General features: G+C 43.6%; 1 long non-coding RNA gene across 1 annotated transcript in view; it reads right to left on the minus strand.

Moving 5' to 3' along the window:
- Nucleotides 1-27,507, minus strand: part of LOC138745475 (uncharacterized) — a 69,575-nt gene that overhangs the window by 5,759 nt on the left and 36,309 nt on the right. The window contains exon 5 of the long non-coding RNA XR_011346295.1: nucleotides 20,249-20,374. This is a non-coding gene — a long non-coding RNA (uncharacterized lncRNA). The remainder of the gene's footprint in view (nucleotides 1-20,248; nucleotides 20,375-27,507) is intronic.

Below are 27,507 nucleotides of genomic sequence, written 5' to 3' on the forward strand. Positions count from 1 at the left end.
GGTAAGGCCTTCTCCTTTCTCTTCTGACACCTTTCCTTCTTTTTTCCTGTTGTTTTTGTTTGTTTTTTTCTTAGGTGCCATTTTTTTTCTTTTCTCCACACCTTTATCTTTTATTTGTTGTGTTTTATGTATCTGGGGCTTTGCTTTTCCTTCACTTTTTTTCTTCTTTTCTGGAGAGGGCTGGTATTCAAACTCCTGTGTAAGTAAAGATGCTGATGTGCTTTCTTCAAGATGTCATTTGTGTGTGGGTCCAGGAATGAGATAGTGAATCCCAAGAACTTAAATATGCTCACTCTCTCCACCTCTGATCCCCAATGATCATACCCCTCTGGTTTTCCCTTCCTGACGTCAACAATCAGTCTCTTGGTTTTGGTGACATTGAGTGCGAGGTTGTTGTTGGTGCACCATCCAGTCAGGTTTTCAATCTCCATCCTATATGCTGATTCATCACCCCTTATATACAACCCACGACCGTGGTATCGTCAGCGAATTTGTTATCGTATGGAACCACACAGTCATTGGTGTAGAGTAGAGCAGAGGGTTAATGGATAGAATTTGATGTGTAATGGTGGGAGTGGAGAGTCCTTTGGTTGAAAGATGGGTTTTTTTGAAAGATGAGAACTGGAGAGAGGGCAAAATTTGAAGTAGTTTCCAGCATTCGTTCATCACCATTACAAAGGCCAAAAATACAGGAGGCAGTCAGTGCAGAGATAGTACAGAAAAGAGCTCAAGTGTTCTGGGTCTTTATTAGTTGCACTAGACAACAGATTTGCTTCCTGAAAAATAATTAGGAGTATCGATAGACGGCATCAAGCTGAACACAAAGATAATTTAAGATTTGCTTTATCACGACGGATGTTGGAGAAATATTAAATGAACTTATATTGAATTTAACATGATGCTGACTCATTCCGCTAGTTCAAGTGACCCAGAAATGTTTTGCCGCTGATTTTCGTTTGTACTCAGCATCTGATGCCTCTCGTGACAGTCTCGGCCGGCATTGATGGATTCCAGTTGCCCTGGTCCCGCTTTTCCATGGTCGCAATGTCCCGGTGAAACCTTTCACCATGTTCCATCACTGACTGCACCGAGCAGGAAAGAAATCTGAGTGTGAATGCAGGAAGTGAATTTTCAATGACATGTTGCACTTCATGGTTTAGTTTGCTTGAAGTAGACTTAAAATGTGACAGGAAATCACAAAAATAGGCTATATTTAAAAACGGTACATGATAGGAAAATTTAAAGGTGATTTTCGAGATCAGTGACCCAAAATCTATAAAAGGCACCCAAAAATGTTCAGGAAGAAAAATTTTTGTTGTCCAGTGTAATGAGGCTGGGCAATGGATAGAATTAGCATTACAATATATGAGCGATCTTGATTCATGGCCAAGCATTGGTTACGCTGGAAATATTTGTGTTTAATTAGTCAAAACAGTGCAAGATTTTCCCAGAAGAAAAGCCCTTTTCACAAGACCTAACATTTGGGCTTTAAGGCAACAAGTGACCTCGTTGAACGACAGAGGAGGAAGTCAATTGTCTAGAGCTCTCAACCCAAGACCTGGGAAAAATTCCTCCACAGAATCACCAAATTAACTTTAATTGAAACCATATCTGAAGATTTTGTTTTGAACATAGGATGACTGGAAATGAGAAAATGATATTTAAGCCATAGAAAGGAATTTCTTCATCAAGTTGTTTGTTGATCATCTTTTACAACTATTTGTAGCTCATTGATTTCTTTTGCAATTTCAACTCCTGAAAGTAACGATTCATCAAATAATTGGGCAGGAACTAGGATATTTTTGCCAATTCCAAAGACACACACCTATCTGTCAGGAAAAACACTGCAATACACAAATGTGCTGGGAAAAACCTGGCCTCCATAGGAGGTAAAAGTTAACCAATGTTTTGGGATTGGGCCTTTCGTCAGGTTGAAGGAAGAATTTTTTCTTAAATCCAGTGATCATTGGGAGAAAATCAGTGGAGGAGAGGGAGAGCAAATTTAAGTTTTTGGGAGTTACTATCTCGGAGGATCGTTGCTGGACCCAACACACTATCGGCAACGTGAAGAAAGTGCCTCTACTTCCTCAGGAGCTTGTAGACATCACAAACCCTGGCAAATTTCTACAGATGTGTGGTGGAACGTGAGCTGTCCGGCTGCACCTCGGTCTGTGTACAGGGACAACAATGCCCCTGAGTTTAAAGCCCTCCAATAGGTCGTAGACACCGCCCAAGACATCACAGGCAAAACCCTCCTCATTATCGAGAACATTTACTGGGAACGCCGCCGTCAGAGAGCCAACGAGGATCCACACCACCCACCACATGCTCTGTTCTCACCGCTACCATCAAGAAAACTAAGGAGGAGGAAAGAAGAAGAAAACTAAGGAGGAGATTGTGGACTTCAGAAGGAAGTCAGGAGAACATGAACCAGTCCTCACTGAGGGGTCAGTAATGTATTCTGCCTAGAGCCTCCACATTGATGCAATCACAAAGAAGGCTCGCCAGTGTCTATTCTTTGTGAGGTGTCCGAGGTATGTCTCCAAAAGGATCTTGTAAATTTTCTGTGGAGAGCGTTCTGACTGGTTGCATCATTGCCTGGTATGGAAACTCCCAGAACAAGAATAAACTCCAGGGGGTTGTTAACTCTGCCTGCGGTATCACAGTCACTAGACTTCACTCCATTGAGGACATCTACATGAGGCGGTGTCTTTAAAAAGCAGCCTCTATCCTCAAAGACCCCCCCCCCACCTAGGCCATGCCCCCTTCACTCTGCTACCATCAGGGAAAAGGTACAGGAGTCTAAAGACGAGCACAGGACAGCTTCTTCCCCGCTGCCATCAGATTCCTGAATAATCCATGGTCCAAAGACACTGCCTCACTTTTCGTGCATTATTAATGTTCTGTTTTTTTATAATAATGTTGTAGGATGGTTATAATATGAATGTTTACACTGTGATGCTACTGCAAAACACAGAATTTCATGATTTGTTCATGACAATAAATCCTGATTCTGATTCTACTCAACAACAACTGTACCACACTGTGATACAGCCAGCTAGGATGCTCTCGATAAAGTTCCTGTAGAAAGTTGAGAAAATAATGAGCATATGAGTCTCTAAATGAATATGATTACCCCTATTGTTCAAGAGTCTGATAGATGAGGGGTAGTAACTGTTCCTGAACCTAGCGGTACGAGTGGTGTGTGCAGCAAGAGGTGAGCAAGACAAATGGCACATTAAAGATGTAGGGAAATGTTATTACAATTGCATAAGATACTGGTGAAGTCACACCTGGAGGACTGGGCAGAAGTTTGGTCCCCGCAGTTCAGAAGAGAATCATTGGGCTAATTCCTGGAATGAGAGGGACGTCTTATCACAGCTTAAAAGCAAAAGGTCCATTTTGTCTGGAGATGAAAAGAAAGGGAGGTGAACTTATGGGAGATATCAGAACTTGAGGAGTCATGGTAGAGTCGAGATGTTTCATTAGTGGGAGTCACTCCTAATGACTTGATATAGTTCCAAGATTAGGGACAGTCAGATATCAGTGAGAAGGTGGTGAATCTCTGAAATTCAGATTTCAGATTTATTGTGGGAGTGTATCACATATAATCCTGAGATTCTTTTTCCTGCGGGCGTGGCAGAATTACCACAATTGGTATTGCAAAAAAAACCTGTACACAGAGTAAACAAATAAAGAAATGTAAACAAACTGCATTACAGAGAGAAAAAAAATCAAAGTACAAAAGCAAGAGTCCTGATTGAGTTTGTCGTTGAGGGGGAGCAGCTGTTCCTGAACCTGTATGAGTCTTGTGGCACCGAGACCTCTTTCCTGATGGCAGCAGCGAGAACAGAGCGTGTGCTGGGTGGTGTAGCTCCTTGATGATTGCTGCTGCTCTCCAGTGGCAGCGTTCCCCGTTGACGTTCTCGATGGTAGGGAGGGTTTTGTCCTGTGATGTCCTGGGCTGTGTCCACTACCTCTTTCAGGGCTTTCTCAGGTGCATTGGTGTCCCCATACCAGACTGTGATGCAGCCGGTCAGCACACTTTCCACCACACACCTGCAGAAATTTGCCAGGATTTCCAACGTCATACCAAACCTCTGCAAACTCTTGACTCAAATTTTTTACGACAAAGGGATTTGGAAACGAGATCATTGGAGGGAATTAAAGAGGGGGTAGATACATTTTTAAAGATCAAGGAATTTCGGGCTGTGGCGAACTGGCACGGAGGAGGACACAAGGCTTGGATCAGCCATGAACATGTTGAAAAGAGGAGCAGATGTGAAAAGCTGGGAGACCTAGTTTTGCTGTTTTCTTGTGTTCTTGTATTCTGTCCAAACGGCCACAAACAGAAAATTATCCCTGCCATCAAATCCTTCCAAAGCCTCATCCTCCCTATCTCTGGAAACATCTCCACCTGCACACCCTGCATTTTCTCCAACTTGTTTCAGTTCCACCCTCTGGTATCTGTATCCTGGAGTAACTCCCCCTACCTTTTGCAGCCATCTCCTTCAGCCTGACAGTCTCCAGTTCTTCCAAACACTTCCCCAACATTTCTTTTAATTTACTCCCAAGCGCAGCCCTGATTTTGTTTTGTAACATTCCTTTAAAATGTACTGCAATACTTTATATGTAAAAGTCCACAGCCAAGGTGCAATTTACTGCAGGGTTTGTACATTTTTTAAAAGTTAAAATTTTATTTACTGCACAGTAGAAGCCAATTCTGGCGATTGAAACCCGTGCCGCCCAATTACACCCAAATTGACCTGTAACCCCCGTGCACTTTTGGAGGGTGGGAGGAAACCCGCGCAGGTCACGGGAGAACGTACAAACAGTGAGTGTGTGGAATTTGATGCCACGAGCAGTTGTGGAAGCAAGGTCTTTGGGTGTTTTCAAGGCTGAGATTGACAGGTGTATGATTAGTCAGGGCATCAAGGGTTACGGGGATAATGCCAGGGGGGAGTGGGAGGATGGATCAGCTCATGATCAGAATGACAGAGGAGACTCGATGGGCTGATGGGCCTACTTCTGCTACTTAATCTTTTTTTTAAATTTAGATATACAGCATGGTAATAGGCCACACAGATACAGGGAGAACGTACAAGCTCCTTACAGACAGCGTGGGAGTTGAACCCAGTCCTAATCGCTGGCCCCGTAAAGGCGTTGAGCTAATTGCTACACCAACCCTGCCGCCTTTTATCTGATGATCCTATGAAAGAGGAAAGAGGACAATATAAAAAGGCAAGAGGAAGATTTTGAAGGAGAGACGACCAGTCCACTTGGGATTCTTCAGTTCCGCTAATCGAAGGAGGAGCCCATCGTTAGGGCATCCATCTGATTAACGTGAGCCTCTGCTTGTTGTCTGTTGTTTAATGGTTGCAGAAAGCTGACGATCGCATTTTCATAAGAATGTTCCCTTTGAGAACAATTTGCTGAGCTTCGTGAAATAACTATGTGTATTCAATTGGACCCAGAAGAGAGATTATCTGATCAGGAAATGGGAAAATAACATCCAGTGCAAGATAAACAATCATCGTAATCTAATTCCTAGATGCATCACACTGTACATAATCTTCTGGCTGCATCCTATTGGGTTCTTTTTCTGAGCATTGATTCAAGGGGACAATAATTACAGAATGTTCCCATGGGTTCCAGCACTTCTCATTTTGCCAATCAATCCTTGAAGGCAAATAGAAAGCTCATTATCAATAAACAATAAATAGCCCAGTTTTACACCTGGTTTTCACATTGAAGCACCCAGACAGATTGCCATGAGGAGCAGTGGATGTTGACGAGTAGCAGTCGGAAGCTGTGGCTTCAGAGCCAGGCTAATCCTATTGAATACAAGCAGGAGTCGGCCATCCAGCCCGTCGAGTCTGCTCCGCCATTCAATGAGATCATGGCTGATCTGATCATGGGCTCACCTACCTGCCTTTTCCCCATATCCCTTAATTCCCCGATTTTGTAAAATTCTATCCAACCTTGTCTTAAATATATTGTATATGCCATTGATTAGGTCGATCCACAAAACTTAAAAATTTTATCTTAAAATCAGGGTACAAAGGGTCTAAAACACTGACCCTGACTTCCGCCACAATCTGGAACATGCCCCATTAGTTATCAATGAAGTCTCTGCGATCCTCTGTGTGGTCCATCCACCCAAGCTGATTGCTGTCGACTCTCTACAGGCTTTAAGTGGCCTCTTACAGGAGGAGTCAACAGTGATGGTGGGGGGGGGGGGGTGTGTTGACTGACACAAAGGGTATCTCTCAAAACTAACATTTTGGCTGGAAATTCCGAGATCATCCTATACAGTATTCACAGAGGTCATCTCCAATGCTTCAACGGACACCAAATTCCATAGATTCACCACACACTTCTGGGAAGGTGTGATGCCTCATCAGATGTTAGCTCTTGCTCGTGTGCCTTAAATCCAAGATCTCCCTGCCCTCCCACCAGGTAGTGAAAAGAGATCCTACAGTACCTTGATGAAGGGCTCGGGTCCAAAACATTGGTCATATATTTTTGGCTCATGTGTACGCTGTGAGATCTGCAGCACTTTTGTGTATTCTCCTTTCTGATGTGTATTCTCCTTTCCTTAGTTTTCCTTGTTGAGCTAAGATAAAATCTGAAAACTAAGGATTACACTGGACAGCAAAGATTTTACTCCCTGAAAACTTTTGGGTCTATTTTATGGATTTTGAGCTGCTGATCACGAAAATCGCCTTAAAATTTTCCTATCACGTACCGTTCATTAGATATAACCTATTTATGTGATATCCTGTCATATTTTGTCTACTAGCATATTGCCCACAAAGCAAGCTGTTTTGGTCAGTCCAAGCATGCTTCGTTTAGATGCAGACAGGCTCTAAAAGCAGCTCACCTATACACATGCTGTGCATTACATTGATATACAATGGACGTACGTTGATGCACATGTTCTTCAGGCAACAGCATAGTTGAGTGTAGTTAACACTAGCGTTTATCATCTTCAGGACGATTCAATACAGCAGAAATAGCCATCACAACAGAGGCTTTTAAAATGATGACCTTCAACAGATGATGGGACATTGCGGCATTGTAGATGGATGCCTATGGCATGCAGTGGTCTGGACTTCAAATTGGACATCCAGTCATGACATGAATTTGTGCGGCACATGTTTGACTTTGTGAGAGGAACATTGTATGTGACGAAGAAACCAAAAGGTCTTGAAGGTCATGAGGTGAGGACATTTCCAACACATTAAAGAATCATTTTCTCATCAGGCTCCTGGCACTAAAGCAAAGAATTCTCAAAGATCAACCTAACGTCATTGATATTGTTGACAAATTCTGTACTGAATTGTATATTTGTCTTTTAAGCTCTTTATACTTAAATGCAGGTGTATTAGTTGGGCATTGTGAGAGTCAGTCTCTTGCAACCGGAAAACTCACTTATCTGGCATCTACCAATCCCTGGAGGTGCCGGATACTCGGAGTTTACTGTACTAGATCAGCTGCGTTTGTTTCCTTGGAGCACAGGAGGATGAAGGAAATCCTGCTAGCCGTTCATAAAATTAGCAGGGGCATATAGTCAGAAAATTCTCCCTGCAACCAATACCGAAAATTAGAGCTCGTGTTTGGAATCAGAGGTTTTCCTTTTATAAATAATTTATTGTGAATAAAGTCTATTTTTGGTTAAAAAAAAGCGTTAGACATGGAATTAGGGGAAATACAGTGATAGGAAAATTTTAAGGTGATTTTTGTGATCAGCAGCCCAAAATCCATAAAATATACCCAAAGGTGTTCAGGAAGCAAAATTTCCGTTAACTGTTGTATTCTTTTTGCCTCCGCAGATGATGCTTGACCCTCTGTGTTCTACCAACAGTTTGTGTTTTGGTCTAACACCTGGATTCTCTTGTGTTCCTAGGCACTGCAATGATCAGGAACTGAAAGGACGATTCTGATACTTCTCTATCAGGCAGTAGCATAAAACTGGCATGTCGCAGTAAAAGCACTGGTGCTCCTTGTAAATTGGGTGCTTATCCAATACTGACTCCCCAGATTCTCTCCATCTCTACATTGATTTCAGACTTATTGTCAGAGTACATGCATGACATCACATACAATGCTGAGATTCTTTTTCCTGCGGGCCAGGCAGAATTACTACTTATTGGAAATGCAAAAAAAAAACTGCACAATGTACACATGTAAACAAATAAAGAAATGTAAACAAACCGACTGTGCAATACAGAGAGAAGAAAAATCAATAAAGTGCACAAGTAAGAGTCCATAAATAGATCCCTGATTTAATTTGTTGTTGAGGAGTCTGATGGTGGAGGGGGAGCAGCTGTTCCTGAACCTGGTGATGCGAGTCTTGTGGCACCGAGACCTCCTTCCTGATGGAAGCAATGAGAACAGAGCGTGTGCTGGGTGGTGTGGGTCCCTGATGATTGCTGCTGCTCTCCGACAGCAATGTTCCCTGTAGATGTTCTGGATGGTGGGGAGGGTTTGCCCATGATGTACTGGGCTGTGTCCACTACCTTTTGCAGAGCTTGACACCTGGTGGTATTGGTGTCTCCATACAAGACCATGATGCAGCTGGTTACACACTTTCCATCTCTCCCCTGTAGAAATATACCAGGGTTTCTGTTGTCATACCAATCCTCTGCAAAGTCCTCCACATTGGCTCTTATGTCTTCAGCCATTTGGTCCCTTCCTGAACTTTCCCCATTCCTCTCCCTCTCTCTTCTTTAGCTGCTTCAGCTCAGCTGCAATCCAAGTTCTCACCCATGTTTCATGACTGGTGGACTTAGATATTCCAACATTCTGCTGACTAGCCTTTCATCTTTCACCATCCCTGAACAGATGTCACTCACATCTCCACTGCCCACACTCTGAAGCACATCAAGTCTAGAGCTCTATCAGTATCACACATGGGCTTGAAAATCTATCCTGGTTAAACTGTTCCACGAATTGAATGTTCCAGTCCTGATTTTCATATCCTTCCATGGAATTGTTTGCCTATCTCTGCCCTGTTTATAGCTGCATTACCTAAAAATAGATGCAGAAACACTGGAAACAGTCCAAAGGAGATTCATCAAGCCAATTACTGGGATGACAGGGTTCTCCTATCGAGAGAGGCTAGACAGATTGGGTCTATATTCCTTGGAGGTAAAAAAGAATTGAGTGTTGACCTTATTCAAACATGTACGATCCTAAAAGGGTTTGACATTTTTCTCACCAGTATCCATTATCTGAAAATCCAAAATGCTCCAAAATCCAAAACTTTTTGAGCACCGACATGAAACCACAAGTGGAAAATTCCACTTGCCCATGAGGGGCTCTGTTGGCACCAGTTTCTTACCAACCATCGTCATTGCCAGAATCTACGTGCAACACTCACTGTGTTTTTTGCTTATTCTTTGCTTTGTGGTACAAAGATATTGATGAAAATGACTGATGGTGAAATGGTTCTGAATCAAGTAAGTACAAAACATTATTTTCATGTGAAATCTGAAATTCATCTCCACCTAAAATGCCATGTTTCACTGTAACGTGACCAGCAACATTATATTATTGAAAATAATAAAATACAGCTTGCTCTAACCTTTTGATCAAAACACAGTGTCGTAGGTGGGGACTGAAAGCCTGCTGTTGTTTGTTGTAGTTTGTTGTAGGCTACTGTGCTGCTTAGTTACCCAAAAGTCCGAAAAAAATCCAAAATCTGAATCACTTCTGGCCCCATGTATTTCGGATAAGGGGTACTCGACCTGTAGTTGTCAGGTAAGGGGCTGGAGCATGCAGAAGTCTCTTCTCTTTGGGGTGGAGGCCAGATCGTTTGATATATTTGAGGTGGTGACTGACAAATATTTGATAGATGGAGGAATTGAGAGTTATGGGGACCCTGTGTAGAGCAGCCATGATTGTATTGAATGGAGGGGTAGGTTTGAAGGACCAAGCAACCTATTCCTGCTTCTATTTTCATGTGTTCTCTCAGTCTAGAGTATCCCAGAATTCAACAGGTGGCCATGCCTTCAACAGTGAGCTGGAATTCCGCAGGGTAGCATTGGTTTGCGCATGGGTAGTACATTTAGTGTAGCGGTTGAAGCAACGCTATTACAGCGCAGCACCCCAGATTCCAATCCAGCGGTGTCTGTAAGGAGTGTGTATGTTCTCCCAGTGAACTGCTTGGGTTTCCTCCGGGTCTTCCCTCCCTCCAAAGATGTATGGAGTTTGTAGAATATTTGGTGTATTTGGACGGCTCTTGGGCCGGAAGGTCTGTCACCGTGCTGCATGTCTAAATGTTCTTTTTAAATTAAAAATTCCCTTCACCTCTTTGGCCCTCATTCAAACCAATTCACCTCTTTGCCCTTGCCCCTCATTAACACCAATCTTCTCGCTCAAACTTCTGATCAACTGTCCTAACGCCCATTAACATGGCCCAGTATCAAATATCAAACCTTTTAAAATTTTGCCTTTTTTATGACATACATACAACACGGTAACAGGCCTTTTTCAACGCACGAGCCCATACCGCCCAATTTACACCCAATTAACATACACTCCCAGTACGTTTTGAATGGCAGGAGGAAACCCGAGCCCCCAGGAAAAACCCACGCAGACATGGAGAGAACATTCAAACTCCCTACAGGGAACATGGGATTCAAAATCCTGGTCCCACTGGCGCTATAAAGGCGTTGCACTAACCACTATACGAACCATGCCATCTTGTTAAAGGTGTTTCTCAATCAAATTATTGTGTGCAATCTGCCCGAAAATTCTACATTGGTTTATTAGCTCTACCTATATGCATTTCTGTGAAAAAAAAGAACCAAATGTTTGCTACAAGGCTACACAGCTCAGAATTATTCCTTTAAAGTGGTGCTTATATAATGCTCCTCTCCTCATTCCAGTGAAGAGCATGTAATCTGTGACTCATTGTAGAACAACCCAACACCAACACACACTGCTCTCATCACCTGGAAGATTCTCATTTACACAGCTGTCAGCTCATGTCAGAATATGGGATCAACACTGAATTTGTTTCGGTATTTTTGAACTGGAAAGGGAAGCAGCCATTTCCTTGTTTGGCACAAGAAACATCTTTTCAAAGCAGATGGATTAATTCATTGATAAATTCTTAACTGTTGCACAGCACCTAGTAGTGACAAGAGTTTTATTCCAGTCATGGATACTTCAGACATGAAGGGCTCAAGCCCAAAATATTGGTTATGTATCTTTATCTTTGCTACATGGTTTGACCAGCTGAGCTTTTCCACCATTGTGTTTCTGCTGCAGACTTTTCTGTTTTACTTCCACAGGCTCAACGGGTCCAGTAATTTTCTTTTAATTTAAATTTAGACATACTGCATGGTAACAGGCCCTTTTGGTCCACGACCCCATGCTGCCCAAATACACCCATTGACCTACAGCTCCCGATGTGTTTTCAAGGTTGGGAGGAAAGCAGAGCCCCCGGGGAAAACCCACGCAGACACGGGGTGAACGTATAAACTCCTTACAGACAGCGCGGTATTCAAACCCCAGCCCCAAACACTGGCTCTGTAACAGCGTTGCTCTAACCGCTACCCAATATTTCTCGGTGGCCTGTTCTGCATGACTGTAACATCCTGAGTGACAAGTAAGGAGATGGTCACTACCATGAAAACGACAGGCCATGACCATTCTGCAAGGTTGATCGCTATTCCTTTAGATCAGCCATTCTCAACAGGGCCTCTATGCACACCCTCCTCCCCCCCCCCCCCCCACTCTGGGGGCCAGAGCACATTTAAGTAATAGCTTTGTTTTCTTTTCACCTCTCACAACGTGATATTTTACAATGTCTTTTTTATGTAGTGGGAAGGGGAGAAGTACGGAAGAAACCAAAACTTGACTGCTTCAAAGGGAAGGGGGCCCATAATTATTGAGCAGATCCTTAAGGGGGCCATAGCCAAAAATAAAAGGTTGAAAATGGCAGCTCTAGATCATATCAATGAGCACCCATACCAACAACATCCTGGGGCCATCCCTGATAACAATGGCTGGAGCATTTTATAAACACAGGGCAAGCTTTGATCTCCTTTCTGACTCCCCAGAGACTTCTGCACACCCCAGCTTTAAACGACTGGTCCTTTCATCCGACAGCTTCTATGTCCCCTGATCTGAAACTCTCCAATTGGTAAAAATATGTCAAACTCTCTCAGGATCGCACATGTTTAAATAAGGTCAACCCTCATACTTTTTTTTACCTCCAAGGAATATAGGCCCAATCTGTCTAGCCTTTCTCGATAGGAGAACCCTGTCATCCCAGTAATTGGCTTGATGAATCTCCTTTGGACTGTCTCCAGTGTTTCTGCATCTTATTTTTAGATAAGGCAACTAAAACTGTGCAGAGATAGGCAAACAATTCTATGGAAGGATATGAAAATCAGAATTAGAACATTCAACTCATGGAACAGTTTAACCAGGATAGATTGTCACCATCTACAAGGCACACTCATTGTGTGCTGGTCTAATTTCCATGCACTTCAATGTCTAAAGCTCCAGCAACATTCACGCTCGACACCAACAGTTACCACCTTAACCATTCACTCGCTCTGCAGCAGATGTGTCGCGACTGCAGGGTGTACTATCTATAAGGAGGGTTACTTGCCCAGGTTACTCCACTCCCACCTCCCAAGGATGAGGTAAAGAGGCAGATGTGAATCTACCTTCCAGTTCTGGGACCACCCTGCCTTCAAAAATATGAACTATATTCTCATTGGGCCTAATGCTGGACCGACACCGTGACGCCTCTCAGCCTCAGCAACTTGACCTCCCAGTGAAGACTGTACATAGGTTTTCCTTCTGGTGATCCCACATCCCAAACTTTTGCAGGTTGGTAGGTTAATTGCCCATTGTAAATTGTCCCTAGTGGGGAGGTGGGGGTAGAATCTGGGGAGAGTTAACATGGAAAGTTACAGTAGAGTACAGGCCCTTTGGCCTATGATGTTGGGCTGACCTATATATTCGTATCAAAAAAAAACTAAACCCTTCCTACCTCATAACCCTCTATTTTTTTTCATCCATGTGCCTGTCTAAGAGTCTCTTAAATGCCCCTATTATTTCAGCTTTTCCTTCACCCCTGGCAAGGTATTCCAGGCACCCACACACTCAGTGTAAAAGATTTACCCCTGATGTCCCCCTAAACGTTCCCCCCCTTCACTTAGTACAGATGTGCTCTGTTCCTGAACCTGGCGGTGCGAGTCTTGTGGAACCCCTACTTTTTCCTGATGGTAGCAGTGAGGTAGGACGGAGCATGTGCTGGGCGGTGTGGATCCTTGGTGATTGCTGCTGCTTTCCGATGGCAGTGTTCCCTGTAGATGTTCCTGTTGGTGGGTAGGGTTTTACCCATGATGTCCTGGGCTGTGTCCACTACCTTTTGCATAGCTTTATGCTCAGGGGTATTGGTGACCCCACCAAACCGTGATGCAGCCAGTCAGCACCCTTTCCACTGCACATCTGATGAAATTTGCCAGGATTTTCGATATCGTACCAAACCTCTGCAAAGACCTGAGGAAGTAGAGGCGCTGACATGCTGTCTTCATGATGCCATTAGTGTGTTGGATTCAGGAAAATCCTCCAAGATGGTGACTCCCAAAATCTTAAATTTGCTCACCCTCTCCACTTCTGATTCGCCCCGATGTTTACTGGATCGTACACCTCTGGTTTTCCCTTCCTGAAGTCATCTAGGTCTCTAAGGTCTCTTGGTTTTGGTGACACTGAGTGGGAGGCTGTTGTTGGTCCACCATCCGGGCAAGTTTTCAGCCTCCCTCTTGTATGCTGAGTCATCCCCCTTTTAATACAACCCACGACGACAGAAGTGAATTCATTCAGAACCAGGAGATGTGACGTGAGAGTTGGCATCAGAAAAGATCTAATCGGGGGCATTAGTGGGCACAAACTGCCAATCGAGACTCACCCAGCCGGGGATGGGGGTGCTGGGAGCCATACCTGCCATGGACCTCCTCCATCCGCCGCGCCGTAACACTTCCCCCTCCATCCGGCATTTCAGACAAACACACGTGAAGATTAAACCAGGTAATTCATTTTGGTGACAAAATGGCAACCCCGTTCTGATGCATGACGCCGAGCCTGTGTTAAGTTCTGACAAAGTGCATCTGATCTAAAGCATTTCTCTCCCCATTGATGCAACCTGAGCTTCTGTGAATTTCCAACATTTTCAGTTTATGCTTTAGATTTCCAGCATGTGGTATTTTTTTTGTCATTTTCAAAACCTAATTAATTCAGCCCTTGGTCTCCATTTCCCACTGAGTTGGGGCCTGAGGGACAGATTAAAGGGTTGCTCATTTGAGTCATTCTTTTGTGAGACAGTCAAAAGGAAATTGAAGGTTTTTCCTTAGTTGCCGATTGATCAACTAACTTATTACTGGGAGTGGATTCTACAAAATTTCATTAATAACCCTAATTCGCCTCAGTTTTTTTTCAATGCAATCCTTTAGTTAAGTGATGAGGTTTATGAAATCCTTTGGCACCCCTGTTGACCTGTATTAGGTGCAAATGGAAGCCATAGTCTCAAGTTTCAAGCTGGCCTTATGTCACATGCTATTACCACATGATTTTACAGTCACCAGTAACCTATGTGTGCTAAAGGCCGAGTGTCATTTTTGCGCTGGGTCTGAGAGAAGGCTGGTGTCGGCAATGACCCAATTGAGGGCGTATGCTGAGGTGGCCAAGTTTAAAGCTTTATCCTTTCATCCTGTCCATTCTTCAGAACACAGCAACTTCTGATTTTAAATCAGGAGAATATTTTCAAAAGATTGTTGTGTTCGGAGCAGACCGAGGATTCCGCTAAAAATAAGGTTTTATTTTTAAACTCCAAAGAATTCGCTGTAGGGTAAAACATTCCCTCTTCTTTATCTGAAGATCAAGACTTAAAAGGGCTTTCAGGAATGGCTGAGTTTATCTACTATGATGTTAGTTGGTGGCTGGTTTTTTGGCTTTTATGTCTGATCTTATCACCAAGGGTTGAGGGAGAAGGTAATTGATCGATCTTTCTGGAGCTGAATGTCAGATGAGGTCAGAATCAAGCTTGAATTACCAATTGCTAGCAACACCCATCGTGAGATTCAGTAGTAGATGATGGGCTGTGTGGAAGATATTTGATACCGACAAGAACTGTACCTATATAAAGCAATAGCATTTTCAGCTTGGAAGGTGGTAAAAGGTTGGTGAGGGAAAAGGCCCTACAAACAAGGCTTTTTACAACTCTAACCAAGTTATAATGCGGTGTGGTCAACATAGTGGTTAGCACAAATGCTGTTACTGTGCCAGTGACCTGGCGCTGTCTGGAAGGAGTTTGTTCATTCTCCCTGTGTCTGTGTAGGTTTCCTCCAGTTGCTCTGGTTTCCTCCCACCCTTCATAATGTTAAAGGTTGAAGATCAATTGGGTATAATTAGGAGCCAAGGGCTTGTGGGCCAGAAGGGCCTGATACCATGCTGTATGTCTATATGAATGTACCATATATATGTGTGTGTGTGTGGGGGGGGGGGGGGTGTGGGTGTGTGTGTGCGCATGTGTGAGAAATAGTCGAATTTTGTGGACCAATTTTAGGGTAAAATTTAGGCTATCGAATATTACATGCATAATACTTTTGACTGGGGTAAGTACCTACATTGTTCAGGGCGTCGGGAGCTTGGATGGACGGGTAGGTGGCTGGGACAGGGTGGTAAGTCTGCATTTGGGGACATCGGAAGCTCGGATGGGCGGACCGATGCTCAGGGCGTTGGGAGCTCGGATGGGCGGGCAGCCGGGGCCTCGATGAGAGTCTGCGGTTGGGAGCTTGGATGGGTGGGTGGCTGGGTTTTGGGTGAGAATCATGGTCTGGTAGACAGGTCGCTGGGGCCAAAAATAGAGGGGTCGACTTTTACATACGGTAAATGGAAAATATCAGATTTTTGGGCCAAAAATAGGGGGAGGGTCAATTCTACACTATCAACTATTACACGCTACCCATCCACCACTATTTCACTGAAACCATCCATTGACAATATATTACACTTCTCTCTGCTTTATACTGGGTTGATCCCTGGGATGAAAGGGTTGACTTATGATGAAAGATTAAATCGTCTAGGATTGTATTCGCTCGAGTTCAGAAGAATGAGAAAAGATCTTATAGAAACATATAGGATTATGAAGGGTATGGATAGGATAGATGTAGGAAGGTTTTTTGAGCTGGCCGGGGAAACTAAAACGAGAGGACACAGTCTCAAGATTCGGGGGAGTAGATTTAGGACAGAGATGAGGAAAAATAGTTTTTCCCAGAGAGTTGTGAATGTTTGGAATTCTCCAACCAGGGAAGTGGTGGAGGCCGCCTCATTAAACATATTTAAAATTCGGTTAGATAAATTTTTACATGATAGAGGAATTAGGGGATATGGGGAGAAGGCAGGTAGGTGGAGTTAGGTCATAAATTAGATCAGCCATGATCTTATTGAATGGCGGAGCAGGCTCGATGGGCCGAATGAGGTGATAGAGGAATTAGGGGATATGGGGAGAAGGCAGGTAGGTGGAGTTAGGTCATAAATTAGATCAGCCACGATCGTATTGAATGCGGAGCAGGCTCGATGGGCCTTTTTGGGCCTAGTCCTGTTCCTACTCCCCTTCAGGATTTATCATTATTATTTCCCATTACTTAGAATGGTTTCACTGTAGGGAGATGCATTAACTGTATTCCCTGATCTTTTGTAAAGAAATGCCATGCCTGCACTGGAAAGAGGATCTGATTATGATGTGACACAGCCAATTGGCCTCCTTCTGTACCATAAAGTTCTGTAATTGTATTCTTTCATACATCAATAGTTTCTATTAAAAATCAGAGCGTAGAAATTTATAATGAGATTATAAAAATTAAGACCATAACTTTATTGCTGAATTGCAATGAACCATTTCTATGCTGCAATAATATATGTTAAGATTCCTCTCCCTGCCAAATGTCCACTTCTGCATTTTGTTTTACAATAAAACCTTTAGTACCCTGAATTCAAGCAACCAGCAGCCTCAAGCAACCAGAAAAACATACAGGAAAATAAATTTTAAAAAATTAAAATAAATAAGAATAAAATAATAGGTAAAAATACGCATATTGAAAATTGTAAATGTTCTCTGAAGTATCATATAAACCTTTGGTGAAGATGAGGGCAAATATTCAGCCAGTGGAGTGTCTTGGTCGGGCTTTGTTTGTAGCAGCTGTTTGAATAAAGTTGAGTGAAACAGCAAAGGTGTCGCCCAGGATGAAGAGCTGGTTGGTGCCGCTCGCTGTTGAGGTGACTCTCTCAAAGTGTCTCTTTATTCCTGCTTAGTAAGAGTCACCTCGGTTAGAGGCTTCATCTATAAACTTGGGGGAGGGTGGGGTTAATTATCTACAATGTTATTGATCATCTTTCAGGCAGCTCCGTGGAGGGGGAGGAACCTGCAGATGCAGCGACGGTTAAATGTTTTCAAAGAATGCAATTGAAAATAAAGTAAAATGCTTTAAGGTTTATATATTCATGCAAGTGAAGTTTGTTCAGTGTAAATACAGTGTAGTATTTTTGTCTTAAACTGTTTATTCTTAATGCAAGTCTATTAGTTACTCATTGTGAGAGTCAGTCTCGAGCAATCAGAAAATACACTTATCCAGCATCTACTAATCTCCATAGATGCCAGAAACCAGGGTTTTACTGTATTTATGTTCATCGTCCTCCCTCCCAATTTGTCCTTCATTCTCTCTTTTTGATTGGAAGCTGGAAACAACGCACAGGTAGCTTCCACTCCACAGTATGTACAGACATTGCGGATCACAAAATTTTCCTTCAGAAGAAGAAGCAGAAGGATGGTGTCAATGGTACTCAACTGATAAAAGAGTCTATCACATTTGGGGCTGGTGTCCTGTGTAGACAAGGCAAGGAGTCCCCTTCCCTGAAATAGATGATTGGAACATCTAGGATTTCAGAATCAGAATCTATTGTCATGAACAAGTCATGAAATTTGGGTTTTATGACAGCATCACAGGGCAAACGTTCATAACATTACTATAAAAAATATAAAATTCATAGTGCATGAGAAGTGAGGCCGTGTCTTTGGTTCATCGGTCATTCAGGGATCTGATGGCGGAGGGATGGAAGCTGTCCTTGTGCCGCTGAGTGCTCATCTTGAGGCTCCTGCACCTTTTCCCTGATGGTAGCAGAGCGAAGGGGGCCTGGCCTGGGGGCTGGGGGTCTTTGAAGATAGCGGCTGCATTTTTAAGACATTGCCTCATGTGGATGTCCTCGATGAAGTGAAGTCTGGAGCCTGTGACGTGTTAACAACCCTCTGGAGTTTATACTTGTCCTGAGAGTTGGTGCCTCCATATCAGGCAGTGATGCCACCAGCCAGAATGCTCTCCACAGTACACCTGTAGAAGTTTACGAGAGTCTTCGGTGACGTATCGAATCTCCTCAGTCACCTCACAAGGTATAGCCACCTGGCGAGCCTTCTTTGTGATTACATCAACCTGGAGGCTCCAGGACAGATCCTCGGAGATGTTGACACCCAAGAATTTGAAGTTCTTGACCCTCTCCACTACTGAGCCCTCAATGAGGACTGGGCCGTGTTCCCCTGACTTCCACAATCATCTTCTTGGTTTGGTGCAAGGCTGTTGCCGTAACACCATTCAACTCTCCCTCCTGTATGTTTCCTCATTGATGTTGGAACTTGCAAAAATTCAGCTACTTCCACAATCATATTTATTTTAAGAGCTAGTCCACACAATTTTATTGAACTAAATCACATGGGTGGAATTTGAACCAAGGCTACACCCCACTCTATCAGGACTTCAGTATTGTCAGATGATTAAGACACAGCAGTGATGGGAAGCATAACTGAAGTTAAAGATTCCAGGAAGTGACAAAGACTTTACACAGGGCGTGGGAATATGTAAAATGCTGCTGTAATGTGTGGAATGCAATTAATTCTGGTTGAATAATGTCGATTGATGTTCTGGAAGCTATCGCTCATTTCTGTCTGTGAGGTCAGAAGGGGAGCACAGGAAAAAATTTCTTTGTGTTTGCTTAGGCCGCACTAAGGTTATACAGCTTCCTTCAGAGAATAGAGGATAATGCAAACAAAGTATATGACTTATTGAAAAGAAGCAGATTGAATTTCTAAAATTAAAAGGCAACATGTTGGAAATGCCCAGCAGTTCTTTCCCCAGCTCTGCATTCACAGAGCCTACCTCCCCCACTCACTTTCCTCTCTCCTGTCCTCCAATCAAATCCAATTAACACCTTTTGTCCGTTGGTCTGTGCTCCTACCTCCTGCCCTTTCTCCTAATTCAGGCGCCTGCCTGAGTTTTACTCACACTGTAAAGGAGGGCTCAGGCCCAAAACATCATTTTATATCATTACCCCCTCTGGCCTGCCGTGAGACCTGCTGAGTCCATCCAGCATTTACTGTGTTTTTTTTTTACCTATGTCGCGGTTCTGCATTTCTGAAGTGAATCACTATTCGGCAAAAGTAAAAGACGAAATTTATGATTGACTGGAGAAACTCAGCAGGTCAATCAGTGAAGTTTATGCAACAAAGATCGAGATCAGCCGTGATCGTATTGAATGGCGGAGCAGGCTCGATGGGCCATTTTTGGCCGAGTCCTGTTCCTACTTCCTATGTTCATCAAGGCATGGAAGAATGTCGTCAGGTGTCTGAACAAAATGGTGGGGGGGGGGGGTGATGAGGGGCAGGGTGAGGAGGACGGTCCCAAATGTAGGAGAGCTGATAGGTGGATAAGGGAGGGAGGGAACAGCAGGGTAGTGGTTAGTGCAATCCTGTTACAGGATCAGGACCGGGGTTAGAAGCCCGCACTGTCTGTAAGGAGTCTGTATGTGTGGGGTTCCAGTTTCCTCCCACTGTTCAAAACGTACTAGGGGTGTCGGTTACTCGGGTGTAAATTGGGCGGCACGGACTTGTGGGCTGAAATGACCTGTTGCTGTGATGTTTGTCCAAAAAAAGCAGCAAGCAATGGGAGGAAAAGGGAATGGAAAGGGGAAGGATGTAGAGATCGAACATTAGGCCAATGGCCTTTATTCAAAGTTAGGTAACTTTCTGAGCCTTTTTCGGGTAATGTTTCTTGAAAATCTCAATTTAAGCAACTTTACAGCACGACATCAAACAAGAAGGCATTCTTGACAGGCTACAGCAATGATAAAACTCTTCCCGGGCAATGCAATTCCCAGTCGTACATAAGGAACATACCTGTTCTTCATCAGCCTGTCAGGGTTCTTCCAGCATACTCCAATGCTCTTCCCCCCAGTATAGTATCCTTCGACAACACAGGTCTGTAGTCAGAAACACGTGTTTGCATGTCTCCTAAGGGGCTGTCTGCAGAGATCGCACCAGCTGTTACATCGTGACAGTGAAATGTTGCAACACATCTAAAGAGATGGCTATGTTGAAAACAGCAATGTCAATATCAATGGCGTTACATCAGTCAACCAAACTTATGCAGCCCTTCTTTGAAGTTCTACCCCCACTGCAAATTTCACAAAGAGCATTAAGTCGATTCATATTTGCCTGCTGTAAAGTCAAAACCAAGGCACACATCCCTGACTAGACCAAGGTGCTCAAGATGATTATTGCCTGCTGGATTATTGTTTACTTCATTTGGGAGGATTTTGTACCATAAAATTAAAATCCTTCTGGAAAGTGAGCAGATATGTTGTTCAGCAGTGAACAGGGTACCGAAAAGTTGGCCCAAAATTCCTCCACCTTCAGATCACCCGTATCTTCAACTATACAACGCAGTTTATGCTTTGAGTAATTTAAATGAGTTTGTTCCTCTAGTTTCTTGTCAACACTCCACAGGAGCTCTATCGAGAGCGTCCTGGCCGGCTGCATCACAGTGGGGTTCGGTTGCTGCAGAGAAATGGATCGGAGGTCAATCCACAGGACCGTAAGAGTGGTAGAGAGGACCATTGGGGTCACCCTCCCTGCCCTCCCCATTGACGTGATCTACTGGGATCGGTGTCTGAAGAGGTCTCGCAAAATTGTCAAGGACCCCTATTGCACCGCACATAGCATCTTCCAGCTACTCGCGTTGGGAAAGAGATGGAGAGGAGCCAGCACCACCAGGCTGAGGAACAGCTTCTTCCCACGGGCAGTGAGAACGCTGAACGACCAAAGGAAGTGCTCAAACAATCCCTCCAAGAATCTACTATTATTTAACAATAATTATTTATATATATAAAAATGTGTGCTGCATAATAAATCACTGTGAATATGTGTTTGCATGTTTTTACAGAACACCGTTACGTCCAGTTGTTCTTGACAATTGTCTGATAATAATAAACTTGAACTTGAACTTACTGTATGTTCTATATTTGAAGAGAGGGCAGGAAGAAAAACTCTTTGACATGGATGGAGAGATTATGTTCCTTTTGCTGACTCCATACTGTGGTTAACTGATAGTTTCCAGCAATAACAGGTGGTCATTGGATGGCATTTGGCAATGGAATATATTGGACATTTCTGTCCCTGGGTTAAAGATTTTGAGACTGCTCTTTAATTGGGTGCTTTGTCTGCAATGATGCAGAAGGAAGTTTCAATGAAGGTTTGGTTTCAAGATTTAAGATTATTTTATTGTCATGTAATAAAGCAGAACCTGTGATATTAGCACCGTGGTTCCCAACCAGCTGGTGGGCCACAGCGTGTTCCCATGTGGGCCAGGGAGACTTCCCATCCCACTGAGGTCAGGGAGGGTCTGAGGTCTCCTCCCGGGAGACCTTAGGTGGGGTGGTGAGCAATCTGCCACTGAGGTCAGTGAGGTCATCTGGCCATCTCTCAATACAAAGGGCTTGCCGCTCGGCACTCAGTCTCATTTCCTATCAGGCCTCCACACGAGTTGAAGATAAAGATACAAAACTGTATTGAAGAAGTGGAGGCAGATCTCAGGTGTTAATTATCTACAACAGAACCCAGGATGTGGAAACAGGTGAAGAAACACCAGGAGCAGGGGTTTCATTAAACTGGCTTGAGCTATGATTTTGATTGGGAGATTTTATATTCAGTGTATGCTTGCAGTGTTTTTATTGTTCTTTAAAAATGTTAAATTAAATAGTTTAAATTAGATAAAGATGTGTTTCTTACAGAGCTGCCTTTGACTTGGAAATATTGCTCAGTCATTGCCACTAGTGGGCCATGGCACGTAGGCCGGAAGCCAGGTGGGCCTTAGATCGAAAAAGGTGGAAAAGAACTGCTTTAGTCTACTGTGAGGCAGACAAAAATTTGCTGTCAGTAAACAATGCCCCACGCCCCCTTATAGTCAGAGAAAGAGAAGCAAAAGAGAGTCCCCCAGAGTCACTGAATGATTGAATATCACATTCCATTTTCAAAAGATTAGGTTTCAATGTATAAATAAACAAGTGTAACTTTTACCTGACATATGGCCAGCTATAAACTACCAGTTAGTCCGTTATCCAAAGTATGTCAACTGCGGAGTCCCAAGTAAAAGCTGCGATACCTTCCCTGCGCTGGTCTCTGGCCACTGGCAGTGGGATTAGGAGCATGCATAAAACCATCCTGGTTATACTAGACAACATTTTTTTTTTCAAAAGGTTTGCTTCCTAAAAAGTAATTGGGAATTATGAAAGACAAAATCAAGCTGAACACACAATTAATTTCAGACTTGGGGTATCACAAAGGAAGTGGGAGAAACATTAAATTAACTTTTATTGAATTTAGCCTGTTTAGTCGCATAAAGATGCTAACACCAAGCTCTCAGGTTGACTGTACGTGTGGCACAACAAACTTGAGCAGCCCCAGGTTTGTCTTGGTCACCAATTTTACAAGCGAAGTAGAGCTCATAGGCTTTCTTAGTAAGTGCAGTCATGCTGTGTCTTTGAGCCTTAATCGTGTACCCGCCACAAATGTAACAGAATTATTCGCAGCTGTTGCGACGTTGATGAGACATTTCTGCTGTATTGAATCTTCCCGAAGATGATCAATGTTATTGTTAGCTACACTCATTTCCCTATTGCCTGAAGATCACGTGCATCAACATGTGTTCAATCTTTATCAATGTAATGCACAGCAGCTGCATATGTGAGCTGCTTTTATAGCCTGTCTGCATCGATTCTGACTAACCCTGCCCAGACCTAAGACAACATTTGAATAGCACCTGCAATGAGCACATTTCAGGCATGCTTGGACTGACCAAAACAGCTTGCTTTGTGGGCAATATACTAGTAGACTTAAAATGATAGGAAATCACAAAAATAGATTATAGATAAAACAGTACGTGATAGGAAAGTTTTAAAGTGATTTTCATGATCAACAGCCCAAAATCCATAAAATACACCCATAAGTGTACAAGAAGCAAAATCTTCATTGTCCAGTGTTATAGCTATCACTGGAACAGAAAGAGGCCATTTAGCCCCTTGTACCTGACCTACGTTCAGTTATATCATGAACACCCTGCTCGACAAACACTTAAGCCTACCTTGGTTCAGTCATTCTACAGTAACTACAGTTGCAAGAATAAAATGGTTGATCTTAGTTTTGGATTTTTCAGTTAATCACCCAAGCCGAGAGCATATTTGGGGCAGCACAGCTCCACAGACTTTGATTTTCAATAATAGATGTTTTTCAGATTTATTGTCAGAGTACATACATGACATCACATGAACTTTTTTTGAACTTTGGCTTGGCTTCGCGGACGAAGATTTATGGAGGGGGTAAAAAGTCCACGTCAGCTGCAGGCTCGTTTGTGGCTGACCAGTCCGATGCGGGACAGGCAGACACGATTGCAGCGGTTGCAAGGGAAAATTGGTTGGTTGGGGTTGGGTGTTGGGTTTTTCCTCCTTTGCCTTTTGTCAGTGAGGTGGGCTCTGCGGTCTTCTTCAAAGGAGGCTGCTGCCCGCCAAACTGTGAGGCGCCAAGATGCACGGTTTGAGGCGTTATCAGCCCACTGGCGGTGGTCAATGTGGCAGGCACCAAGAGATTTCTTTAGGCAGTCCTTGTACCTTTTCTTTGGTGCACCTCTGTCACGGTGGCCAGTGGAGAGCTCGCCATATAATACGATCTTGGGAAGGCGATGGTCCTCCATTCTGGAGACGTGACCCATCCAGCGCAGCTGGATCTTCAGCAGCGTGGACTCGATGCTGTCGACCTCTGCCATCTCGAGTACCTCGACGTTAGGGGTGTGAGCGCTCCAATGGATGTTGAGGATGGAGCGGAGACAACGCTGGTGGAAGCGTTCTAGGAGCCGTAGGTGGTGCCGGTAGAGGACCCATGATTCGGAGCCGAACAGGAGTGTGGGTATGACAACGGCTCTGTATACGCTTATCTTTGTGAGGTTTTTCAGTTGGTTGTTTTTCCAGACTCTTACAACCCATACATCACATCACATACAACCCTGAGATTCTTTTTCCTGGGGACAAGGCAGAATCACCACTAATTGGTAGCACAAAATAACTGTGCACAATGTACAGATGTAAACAAACTGACTGCAATACAGAGAGAGAAAAAAATCAATAAAATGCAAAAGTAAAAGTCCTTAAATAAGTCCCTGAATTAGTTTGTTGTTGAGGTGTCAGATGGTGGAATGGTAGCAGCTGTTCCTGAACCTGATGGGACCTTTATCTTTTCCCCAGTGAGAACACGGCATGTGCTGGGTGGTGTGGATCTCCGACGATCTCCATAGATGTTCTCAATGGTGATGTCCCGCTGTATCCACTTGCAGGGCTTTATGCTCAGGGGTCCATGAATCCTCATACAGCCAGTCAGTGTACTTTCCTGCACACATCGGTAGAATTTTTCCAGGGTTTCCGATGTCATACCAAACCTCTGAAAACTCCTAAGGAAGTAGAAGCAGCAATAATATTGCTTTGTTGTTCACTCTTTTGTTGTTGAATGGCCAAACCATGTTAATGATGTCTCCCTGGATTCGTGGTACAGTTGGTGTAGCGGTTAGTGCAACGCTGTTACAGCGCAGCGCTTGGGATTGGGGTTTGAATCCTGTGCTGATTGTAAGGAGTTTCCCCATGTCTGCGTGGGTTTTCTCCAGGTGCTCCGGTTTCCTGCCACTGTTTAAACATCATTATCAGGGTTCCTCTACATTTGCTAATATTCATCTAATTCATTTGATAAGCCAAATTTCTGAGATTAGGTCATGTATGTGATGTTCAAAGAAAATGTCTGCTGATTGGATATGCAGTTAAAGTATCGGGGCCATTGACGATGCACTACAGAATGCAGAAAAACTCAGCCTCGTCTGAAACCATTTTAACAATACAAAGCCTTAAGTGTTCAGAGCAATGTGGTTAAACAGTGGCAACGTCCTTAATTCTCTAGTGATGAGCGACAGACATTAAATGCTGTCTTATAGTGAACACATTTTTACAAGTGTGGAGAATGCCTCAAATAATATTCTCTTTGTGAAAAAAGATCTAGTCTCTTCTAGTGCCTTGATCAATACTTTTCCTCAAGCTTCATCAATTTCCAAATAACAATCTTCAAATTGTGAGATCTTGTTTTGTTCAAACTGGCTGCTAGATTTGGCTCTTTTGAGACTGTAATGAGTTCAAGTCAAGATTATTATCATCTGATTGTACAAGTACAACCCGACGAAACAGTGTTCTCCGGTCCAAGACACACAGGCACAAAACCAGACACAATACACATACAGACAAGTAATACATATGCAGGACCAGTATTCATGAATAAATATCATTTCATGAATATGAGAGTCTCAGATGGTCAGTGTGAGCAGTTCCTTTGGTCGTTCAGTATTCTCACTGCCCGTGGGAAGAAGCTGTTCCACAGCCTGGTCGTGCTGGCTCTGATCCTCCTGGATCTCTTCCCCATCGGGATCACCTGAAAGATGCTGTGTGCAGGGTGGAAGAGGTCCTCAATTATTTTGCTTGCCCCCTCTTCAGACAACAATCCCAGTAGAACACATTGATGAGTTGGGGGGGGGGGGGGGCGAAATAAACTCCAGTTATCCTCTCTGCCACTCTTATGGTCCTGTGAATTGACCTCCGATCCATTTCTCTGCAGCAACTATACCATATTGTGATGCAGCCGGCCAGTGCGCTCTTGATAGAGCTCCTACAGGTCGACATAATGGTGGCTGGTAGCCTTGCCCACTTCAGTCTTCTCAGGAAGTGCAGTTGCTGTTCAGAGTTCAGAGTATTATAGCAGGCTTCGAATCGGCCGCTGTCTCTAAGGAATTTGTACGTTCTCTCCATGTCTGCATGGGTTTTCCTTGGGTAATCTGTCTTCCTTCAAAATGTACAAAGTTTTTGGTTAATTTTGGGTATACAGGTAGTCCCCTGACTTATGACCTATGCGACGTACGACCATCCATAAAAGAGCCGAAAAATTTTAAAAATTTTAAAAACGTCTGCGCGTGCATACGGCAGTGATCCGTCTCTCAGTTTCCATTCAATAAACACAAGGTTCAGTGTAAAGGGGCTGGCAAATGAGTTTTCATATGTGAATAAAGCCCCTTGCTGATTTGGAAAACATAGAAACATAGAAGATAGGAGCAGGAGTAGGTCATTCGATCCTTCGAGCCTGCTCCGCCATTCAACGAGGTCATGGCTGATCTTAAAGTTCAGGACCCCGTCCCCGCCTTCTCTCCGTAACCTTTAATACCCTTATACTGAAGAAATAGATCTAATTCCCTCTTAAATATATTTAATGAACCTGCCTCCACTGCCCTCTGTGGCAATGAATTCCACAGATTCACCACCCTCTGGGTCAAGAAATTCCTCCTCATCTCAGTCCTAAATGGTTTGCCTATTATCCTCAAACCATGGCCCCGGGTTCTGGATTTTCCCACCATTGGAAACATCCCTTCCTCATCCATTCTGTCCAGTCCTGCCAGAATTCTATATGTCTCTATGAGATCCCTTCTCAATCTTCTAAACTCCATGGAGTACAATCCCAATTTGTGCAATCTCTCCTCATAAGTCATTCCTGCCATTCCAGGTATCAGCTTGGTGAATCGCCTCTGCACTCCCTCCATTGCAAGAGCATCCTTCCTTAGATAAGGTGACCAAAACTGCACACAATACTCCAGGTGGGGTCTCACCAAGGCCCTGTACAGCTGCAGTAAGGTATCCTTGTTCCTAGACTCAAACCCTCTTGATATGAAGGCCAACATACCATTTGCATGGACCAGAATGACAAAAGATTCGCCAAAGTTGATCAACAAATTCTGGAAGCTTTAAATTGCTACCAACAAATCTACGGGGGAAAAAAAGAAGCAAACAACCCTAACAAATTTATGCACGTTCTTCAAACATGTGACTCCCCCTCCACAACCCCCTGCCCCTCAACCCACTATGTCGACCCACAGTCGAGTACAAGTGCCCCTAAAGAATCAAGTTCAGACGATGAAAAATTTGATTAAATGTCTTGATTTATGATTTCTACGTGCTGTGTTAACATAATTCCGACTTATGTCCATTTCGAGACAGAACCGGTTGGTGAGAATGGAACATAGTCATAAG

The sequence above is a fragment of the Narcine bancroftii genome, chromosome 11 (assembly GCF_036971445.1).
Source record: "Narcine bancroftii isolate sNarBan1 chromosome 11, sNarBan1.hap1, whole genome shotgun sequence".
In the NCBI taxonomy this organism is placed as follows: domain Eukaryota; kingdom Metazoa; phylum Chordata; class Chondrichthyes; order Torpediniformes; family Narcinidae; genus Narcine; species Narcine bancroftii.